Source organism: Mytilus edulis, chromosome 1, assembly GCF_963676685.1.
Source record: "Mytilus edulis chromosome 1, xbMytEdul2.2, whole genome shotgun sequence".
NCBI lineage: Eukaryota > Metazoa > Mollusca > Bivalvia > Mytilida > Mytilidae > Mytilus > Mytilus edulis.
This window is the reverse complement of record NC_092344.1, coordinates 106,912,668-106,922,772: the sequence shown is the minus strand read 5'-3', so window position 1 is coordinate 106,922,772 and position 10,105 is coordinate 106,912,668.

Genomic DNA, 10,105 nt, shown 5'->3' with positions numbered 1-10,105 from the left:
TTTTCGGACTACAATGTGTACCGTATGTGTGATGGATTTGAATTCAATCAATAACTTTGAAATGTTTTTTCGTATGTAAAAAATTTCTCCAAAATATACCATGGCCAGGACCTGACAGTTTTTAGCAGTGTACAAATGAAAATCGTCCGGAAAACTGCGCTTGCTGTCATTTTGAGGGATCATGCAACCATAGATGATGCAACATTTCACTTATTACCCATAAACAACTTAGGTTCTCAATTACTAAAAAAAGTTCTAAAAGATAATTTCAAATCAGAGTAAACATATTAACTTCTTTATATCCAGTCGAATTTGTCTATAGGTTACACAAAGCTGGTTCTTAAAACGTTTGTATCAGGGAAAACATTTTGCTTTGACTTTTAAAACATGTAGGGCAAACGGATTTCCTAACCATTCACATATAATATTCCGTATTTCTGATTTTTTGTTCGATAACGTAAATTATACGACTTTTTTTATGACTACGTGAACTTTTATATGTTGGTCTTTAGGTAGACAATTTACAATTGTGCAGTGAACGGTGGCACTTATACAAAACCTTATAATTCTGTTTGGAAACAAAAATAAATTCCCAATATATAAATATACATGTATGAATATACATGTATTATATGTCGTGTACATGATTGGATTTTGTAGATATAACTACCGCACAGAAAAAGTATCATGGATTTCGAGGCTTTCATATTCAAGGTTTTGAATTCTACCCTTGTTGAAAACCTGTGGAGACCTGTACAGTTCCTTTAAACATCAATTTTTTTTTTTGTAAATTGAGTGCCGTCTCCCTGAACATGCTAAGTCATATCTTTTCATTTTCATATTTTTTCCCCTGTTTGTCTCTGTTGTCTTGATTGTTGGAACGATTAGTGGTATCTAACAATATTTATGAAAACTTTCTGAGAATTATGAATATTTCTTCTCTGTCAGATATAAATGACAGATGAATCGGGCCAAGCTTAATAACTTTCAGTAAACAGACTACTGTAACATTGACGCACTCGTCGAACTGTTTAAAAGATTTGTGTTTATGACCCAAAATTTATATACAACTTCATTTATAAATTAATCTGAATTTCATAGCGCGTCGTCACAATAATGAAAGTAATAAAAAAAATCTATAACCAGCAGATCTATACTTCTATAAAGAAAGTATTTTTGTACAAAAGGGTATTTATTATAAAATGGTTCTAACTATAGAATAGATAGTTTACCACAGAAATCTTAAACGGAAGTTTCGACAATTTTAAACAGAAGAGATTTGAAAATAAATTTAACTTTAAATAAACACTGAAATAATTTTAATACCTCGAAGGTGTAAAGAATACACCAACAATCTCAATCTTTAAAAGTGTCTTCATTGCACTAACCGACGAGTTCATGTTTACAGTAGAAACAGTGGATGTGACTCCAATAAATTCATTATCATTGAAGTCATGAATATTTATCGCTTATATTAAATTGATAAAGATTTTATCGAGGTCGCACCAACTGTTTCTACAGCTAAGATCAGTTACATGTAACATGATCTCATCAATTCGCACGACGAAGCCATTGTTTATGACAGAACACACATACTAGATTATGTATTTTTGTTTCCGTCAGTTCGAAAGTATTTGATCATTTCAAGTTCTTTGTATTTCATAATATGTGTCATGAACAAAGACATATGTTCGATTGAATAATGATTTCCTCGTAACAAATGATAGAAATTTCGGAGATCCCGTATTTGATCCTTTGCCGTTAAAATGAAAATGCCAATGACAGAGGTTGATTATAAAAAATGTTTTACTGTGTTAAAAAAACTTCGACTTAAACAATGAAAACTTACACTTTGGACATGAACTATTTTGTCGATGAAGAAAATTAAATTGTGTCACTTCTGAAATAAGTTTGTCGATAACGTAACTTATTCTGACGGTAAAGGTGTCAGACCACCAATTAAAAATCCCTATCTGTTCAACCAAATTTTGCAATTTTCACAGCTTTCTAAATATTTTACCTTAAGTTTAACTTCAAGGAAACCAGGTATATCCTGAATTGTACATGTGTCACCTTTCTACATGCCAATTTTCAACCAATGTTTAAAGTCTTGTAACAAATTTCTGATCTTGAAAAGACAGGTACTACCAAAATAACTCCCGGTTTTCTGGAAATCTTAAATTAGTGTACTATGTAGCGCATTAATCCTGAATTTTTAATGCAAACTCATAGACAAGTGAATTTTGGCTCAAAATGGTCTAAATATATTTCCCTTTCACCAAAAGTTTCATTTCTGCAAATTTGTGGGTTAGTTTAGGTAAACAATGACACCAAAAGCACTATTTTGTGTCAGAGTAGGACTACTTTTACATACGTTCTAAATTGGAGGGAGTAATTGGTGGTCTGACACCTAAAGAAACGCGAATTCGATCACTACTTTGTTACGGGCTGTATATTGTTTTCTATATTAACAAATTTGTATGTGAAATTATGAACATTACCACATTCATATTAAAAAGTCCGCATCTACGTCACGAGTTTTCACACGCTTTTTTACATGTCATGTCATGTCATGACATGATTTCCCATTGTCAGAGGTTGGCAAGTATGCAATATAGTATTGTCCTGTAGTTATCGTTCTCCTCTTTGAATTCTAACCTTATTCTATTACAAGTAATTGTCTCTTGATATGAACTCATCATAGATACCAGGATTGAAATTTTGTAATAACGCCAGACGCGCGTATCGTCTACAAAAGACCCATTAGTGACGCTCGAATAAAAAAAAGTTAAAAAGGCCAAAATAAAGTACGAATTTGAAGAGCAAATAGGACCAAGAATTTTTAAAAGTTTTGCTATTTATAGCTAAGGTTTTCTATTCCTGAGGTAGAAAAGCCCTAGAATTTCAAAAGTTCAAGGTTTTGTTAACAGTTAATTTATAATTATGACCATATCAATGATAATTCATGTCAACACAGAAGTGCTGACTACTGGGCTGGTGATAACCTCGTGGAATTAAAACTCCACCAGCAGTGGCATCGACCGAGGGGTTGTTAACAAACTCGTCATAGATACCAGGATAGAAATTTTGTAATTGCACCAGACGCGCGTATCGTCTACAAAAAAGTCATCAGTGACGCTCGAATCAAAACGAATTAAAAAGGCCAAAATAAAGTACAAAGTTGAAGAGCATTCAGAACAAAAAAATCCTAAAGGTTTTGCCAAATACAGCTATATACAGACATATGCCTTAGCCTGCTGTGTGGTGACGAAACAAGAAACGGTAAACAAATGTGACAGACCGCAATCAATAAAAACCACAGACTGTTGACTTTGGATAGGCACATACATATGTGCCGAAGTAAACAATAAAAAGATTTGTTGACGCTTAATCCTCGCCTAAGCTAGTACTGTGGTGTAAAAAGGAAATAACAAAAATACCGAACTCCGAAGAAAATTCAAAACTGAAAGTCCGTAATGTAATGGCAAAATCAAAATCTCAAACACTAAAGAATGAATAAAAACTGTCATATTCCTGACTTGGTATATACATTTTTTTATGTAGAAAATGGTGGATTTAACCTGATTTTATAGCTAGCTTAACCTCTCATTTGTATAACAGGCGCATAAAATTCCTTCATATTGACAACGATGTGTGAACAAAATACATAACAGGCTGTTAAATCAGTTGGAAATGGGTTAGATATAATACCTTTTTTAAATTTTAAATCATTTCCACGGATACCAAAATATTAGAAACATCGGACGACTTATTTTTATCGTTGCTGTATGAAATCTTCTATGAAGTTTCAAAACAGATATTATTGTGTAGGGCGGCATGATTTCAAATAAGCCGTTATTAGTTCCTTTGAGCTAGCTTTCAAAAGCTGTGACCATTCTTTTGTATGATGTAATGTTAATTTTTTTTTACTTGTTTTGTAATTAATTAAAAACAAGAAAGGCATGAAACTAGCATTGTCCTTTAAGTTCGCTATGTAGATGATATATTTTCAACAAATAGTTCAGTTTTCCTGATATATATCTCGAATCTATTCAATTGAATTTGAAATTAAAAAAAATATCATAGCTACTTTAACGTGTGCTTTTATACCCTGATATACACATTATTAAAGAGTCATGCTGTGCTGAAAACTAAATTGTACAGTTATTTCAGTAAGGAGTGTATAAATCTCCTTGTTGATGTTATATATGTTACAGTGAATTTGTATAATCAGTGATTATGTAGAATACCTGAAATTTTCAGGGATTATGTAGAATCACTGGCTAGTTTAGGGGTTATATATAATCACTAAAATTTTCAAAGATTATGTATAATCACTAGAAAAAACGCCGGGGATTCTACATAATAACTGAAATGAAGAAATAGTTTTATTTATAAAGAAAATGAATAAAAGAAAAATAATTTATTTTATAAAATCACATAAAAACATCATTATAAAGAAACATAAATTGTAAAATGTTAAGCACAATATATCAAAATGATAACCCCATTTTTAGCTCACCTGACCTGAAAGGTCAAGTGAGCTTTTCTCATCACTTGGCGTCCTGCGTCTGTCGTCCGTAAATTTAAAAAAAAATCTTCTCCTCTGAAACTACTCAGCCAAATTTAACCAAACTTGGCCACAATCATCATTGGGGTATCTTGTTTAAAAAATGTGTCCGGTGACCCGGCCAACCAACCAAGATGGCCGCCACGGCTAAAAATAGAACATAGGGGTGTAAAATTGTTAATTAGGTCAAGATCTATCTGCCCTGAAATTTTCAGATGAATCGGACAACCCGTTGTTAGATTGCTGCCCCTGAATTGGTAATTTTAAGGAAATTTTGCAGTTTTTGGTTATTATCAAAGTAAGATCTACAAATAAGTCAACATGACCAAAATTGTCAGTTGACCCCTTTAGGAGTTATTGCCCTTTAAAGTCAATTTTTAACCATTTTTCTAAAATATATGTATTCTTTTAAAAATCTTCTTCTCTGAAACTACCAGGCCAAATTTAACCAAATTTAGTCACAATCATCAATGGGGTATCTAGTTTAAAAAAAATTGGCGTGACTTTGCCAACCAACCAAGATGGCCGCCATGGCTAAAAATAGAACATAGGGGTAAAATGTAGATTTTGGCTTATAGCTCTTAAACCAAAGCATTAAGAGCAAATCTGACAGGAGCTAAATTGTTTATCAGGTCAAGATCTATCTGCTCTGAAATTTTCAGACAAACAGACAAACCGTTGTTGGGTTGCTGCCCCAGAATTAGTAATTTTAAGGAAATTTTGCAGTTTTTGGTTATTATCATGTATATTATTATAGATAGAGATAAACTGTAAACAGCAATAATGTTCAGCAAAGTAAGATCTACAAATAAGTCAAACATGACCAAAACTGTCAATTGGCCCCTTTAGGAGTTATTGCCCTTTATATTCATTTTTTAACAATTTTCATAAATTTTTGTAAATTTTTGTAAATTTTTAGAAAATATTTTCCGCTGTAATTACTGGGCCAAGTTCATTATAGATAATTGTAGCAACAAGAATGTTCAGTAAAGTAAGATCTACAAACACATCACGAACACCAAAACACAATTTTGTCATGAATTTATCTGTCTCTATTGTTTAATATGCACATAGACCAAGGTGAGCGACACAGGCTCTTGAGAGCCTCTACATTTAAAATGTTAGGCACACTATATCAAAGTGTGAACACACAATATTTTAAAATAATATGCATCTATTGGTTTTCACACTTTTTTGAACAATTGCCATTATGTTTTTTGACTTTCCCTTTCCTTTTTTACCCTGTGGAATTACAATGAGAATATTACACCAAAGACAAGCTTCTTCTAAAATTTTGTTCTATTTGTCAATCCTAAGTTCTGCCTGTTTTTTATACATTTAGATGCCCTATTTCTCACAGTTTAAATTTCTTGTTCATTTGAACAAAAATAAAAAAACAAAATTGATGTTCCATAATCTTCTTCACCATTTGTTTTACATGTATCACAAATAACATGATTTGTGGATTTACAAATAGAGCATGAATATGCATTTGACGCTGGCTTTTAATAAACAAACAATACATGTAAAGCTATCGCTATTATTAATTTTGAAGTCTATAATGTTGATATTATTAATTTTGAAGTCTTCAACTTTATCTCGAAACTCTGTGTTGGTTATATCTTTTAGATCATCCTCTGTGTTTAAAGCAAAATTATTTCATTTGTCAAGGAATATGAAAGAAAAAAAATACAATGTGTCTGTATTAATTTTTTTTCATCAAACAAAGGATCATTAAATTATTCATAATCCCTGAAATCATATTAGGGAATTTGTAGAATAATTATTAAAATGTTCAGTGATTATGTAAAATCACTGTTAATTTTCAGGGATTATATATAATTACTAATGATTTAAGTGATTCTACATATTCCTGAAAAATCAGGGATTCTACATAATCCCTGATTATACAAATTCACTGTAACATAAAATTATATTCTAGATTTCGTGTTTCCTATCAAAACATATTTGTAAGTGGTCCAAGACTTCATCCTTCAAAGATTTTACAATTACTTGATTGTTGATGGGTTTGTGTTTCTCTTTTATTTAATAGGTGAAGTACAACCATATTTAATAAACTGTAAGTTTAGGAAAATGTTTGAACCATCTCCGTGTTGAAGGAACTGTTGACCTATACAGAACATCATTTAAATCGTGCCAGTTCCAAGTCACGTTGACTGACTATAGGGATATCATTAACAGCTCTTATTCTTGTCCCCTTGCTTTCTATGTTAAATTCTACAACCTTAACCATTTATAGCTATTTTGTCTTCAGTTTAAATAAAGTGGACTGGTAGTCATGTCATGTCAAAACTATACATTTTCCCAACTTGTGCTTAAAAAAATCAACATAGAATCATATTCAAAACAGTGTGGCTGTGGCCATTGATTGACGACCCAAATTATCCCATTGACTGGGACATATGAGGTGAAAATTTGTCTGTAACGACCACTGCTCACTACTTACTTATTATAGAATTTAAACTGTGGGGTCACCAAAGGATCTTAATACTTTAATATTAAAATAATTCGAAAAATTAATCAGGAATAACATCATGTTTTGATTTATATTATTGATATAAATCATAACATCGTGTTATTCCTGATTATTTTTTCTAATTACTTTATTTAGGTGTTGAGAACCTTTTGTGACCCCACAGTTTAAGTGTCTTTTACAAGTACATAGTGAGCAGTGGTCGTTACAGACAAACGTTCACATAATCTGTCCCAGTCAATGGGATAATTTAGGTCGTCAATCAATGACCACAGCCACACTGTTTTGAATATGATTCTATCTTTTAATTGCCTATTTAATTAGTGCACACTTGTTCTCGGAAATTGAGTAGTACAAAATTGAAAAACAGATACTTCTGGTCTGAGCAACAAGTCAAATATGCCCTCCTTTGTTATTTAGTATTTTGTTTTATTATTCAAATGAAACTTTTAGCAAGGGTAATAAAGTGATCCCAAGTCCTTGAGCCTTCATTTAATACCAAAATTAGCCAAATATTTGACTTAATATTGACAAAGTTACAGATATGCGTAGAAACTATGTACTACTTTTTTATGTTCTTTCTGATAAGAGCTATCGCTACACTCAAGAGAAATGTTAAGGAAGCCATCAAAATATCACTTTTTGGAGGGTCATAAAAACCAAAGCCATGCATGTGCTGAAACACAACCGTTTAAAGACAACTTTGCTTATTGGAGATGACATTTTAGTTTTAGTACAATTACTAAATGTATAAACTGACAATATACAATTAAAATGTATAACTTTTATTAGGACATTTCCCAGGTGCAATATTATAATATCCTTTAGCGTCAACTGAGGATTTAAAGTACAACAGTTGGTGTATTTCCTTCTTAACTTTCAGATTGCCTCTAAAACAATTGTATCTCTTTATTTCCAAAGATGGATTTTATTATCGATAATGAGTTGATAATTTGCATATTGTGTACTTTACATTCATTAATGCACTTATCATATGAAAATACGTAACAAAGATGTAAATTTGCTTTCCACGATTCATTCCATTGTGTTAAATTTGCTATCGGCACAGCAGATGTGTATGTTGCTATTATGAATTTTATTATCAGGGGTGTTCTCCTCTTATATTTATGCGTTTCCCTCAGTTTTAGTTTGTTACCCCGATTTTGTTTTTTGTCCATGGATTTATGAGTTTGAACAGCGGTATACTACTGTTGCCTTTATAAATCTGCTTCAGTAGTAATAACTGGGGTAAAACTCAAATCGATAGTAGACAATTTTTTATAGTCATCATCCCGAATTGGTTCAACAATACGACTCAGAAGAGACTGCAATCAGCCAACTATTTTACAAATAACACAAATCAATGTTTGCTTAACTTGTACTTGTACAAATAAAGTATTCAGATACCTCGCTTCAATGCTGAGTAAGCGATAATTTGGATTTTTTTTTGTGCAACAGTTCATTTTGCGTACTCTTTGCGGTCCGCATTTAAACTATGCCGATTTCTTTGAAAATTGAGACAACGATTTGGATTCTAAACATGATAACGTTTATAAAATGTATTTGTCTTTTTGTTGTTCGAATATACAAGTACCCGGTCACGTCCGCTCTGTATAGTATTTCTATTTGTGTCCAACTGATTTTTATAGTTCGTTCTTATAATGTTACACCACTGTCCCAGGTAAGTGGAGGGTTGGGATCCCGCTAACATGTTAATCCCCGCCACATTCTGTATGTATGTGACTGTCCTAAGTCAGGAGACTGTGATTCAGTGGTTGTCGTTTGTGTTACATATTTGTTTTTGGTTCATTTTTTGTACATAAATTAGGCCGTTAAATTTTTCGATTGAATTATTTTACATTTGTCATTTCGGGGCCTTTTATAGTTGACTATGAGGTATGGGATTTGCTCATTGTTGAAGGTCGTACGGTGACCTATAGTTATTAATTTCTGTCATTTGGTCTCTTGTAGAGAGTTGTCTCATTGGAAATTATACCACATCTTATTTTATTTTACTTGTACTCGCTACGAAATAGGATAAAAGCTAGGCAATCCTGTTTCAAAAGCTCGTACAAGTGAATTTTATATTTTCGACTATGTACATATGTACTATGTACGAAGAAGGCAGTTTGGTCTGTTAATTTACCGCTTGTATCCTATCCTTACGGTGACATTTAGACTGAGTATGGATTCGCATGACCTTTTCAAAAGTAATTTGATATTGACCTAATTTAGAAGCAGTTATTTGTAATTTCTTTGCTCTTTCAAATATATACCTTGTATCCGGTCAAGTTCCTTTTAGAGATCATAAGATTTCCTCTGGTTTTATCTGTTGTGTAAAGGATTATTAAACGAGATATGAACATATATGATATACTAGTGCCTATACTTTTTCTGAATAAAATGCAGTACCATAAAAGATTTTTCGAAATTTGAAATAGAAATTATTTGAATAACATCTTCTGACACATTAAGGTAGGAACAGAGAAATCATTCCTAAGGTCAAATTTCTGAACCCCCTCCTTTTTTTCCATTTTTTTTTAATATATCATTTTTGCATAATCAAGGTTACCATGAAGTGAATTATATATGAGGGTTTGGATGGGGTTAAATGATTAAAGAATAATGCCCTTAAACAATGAAGATAAGAGAATAACGGGCAAAAAAAAAATTGATTGATTAGAGAAAAAAGGGGTGAAAATTAAATGTTTACAGAATAAAAGACCCCCCCCCCCCCTCATTCAGACCCTCATATATAAATACCCAAGTAGGCTAACGTCCTCACGGGTGTATTTAATATATTATGTAGAAACAAAACCCAGGTTTGCCTTTGTTTTTTCTGAATCTTTTTCATCTGATTTTGAGGTTAAAGTTAGATATCCTCTTGTTTTATTTCTTAACAACTACACCTTCCACCTTTCTATAGATGTTTTGGAGTAAATTGTCAATGAACTTATATTTTGCAAAACTAGTCTTTGCATTAAGAAAGGGTTATTTCAGTATTAGATTGAACACATTTAACACTCTATTTTTGAATCGAA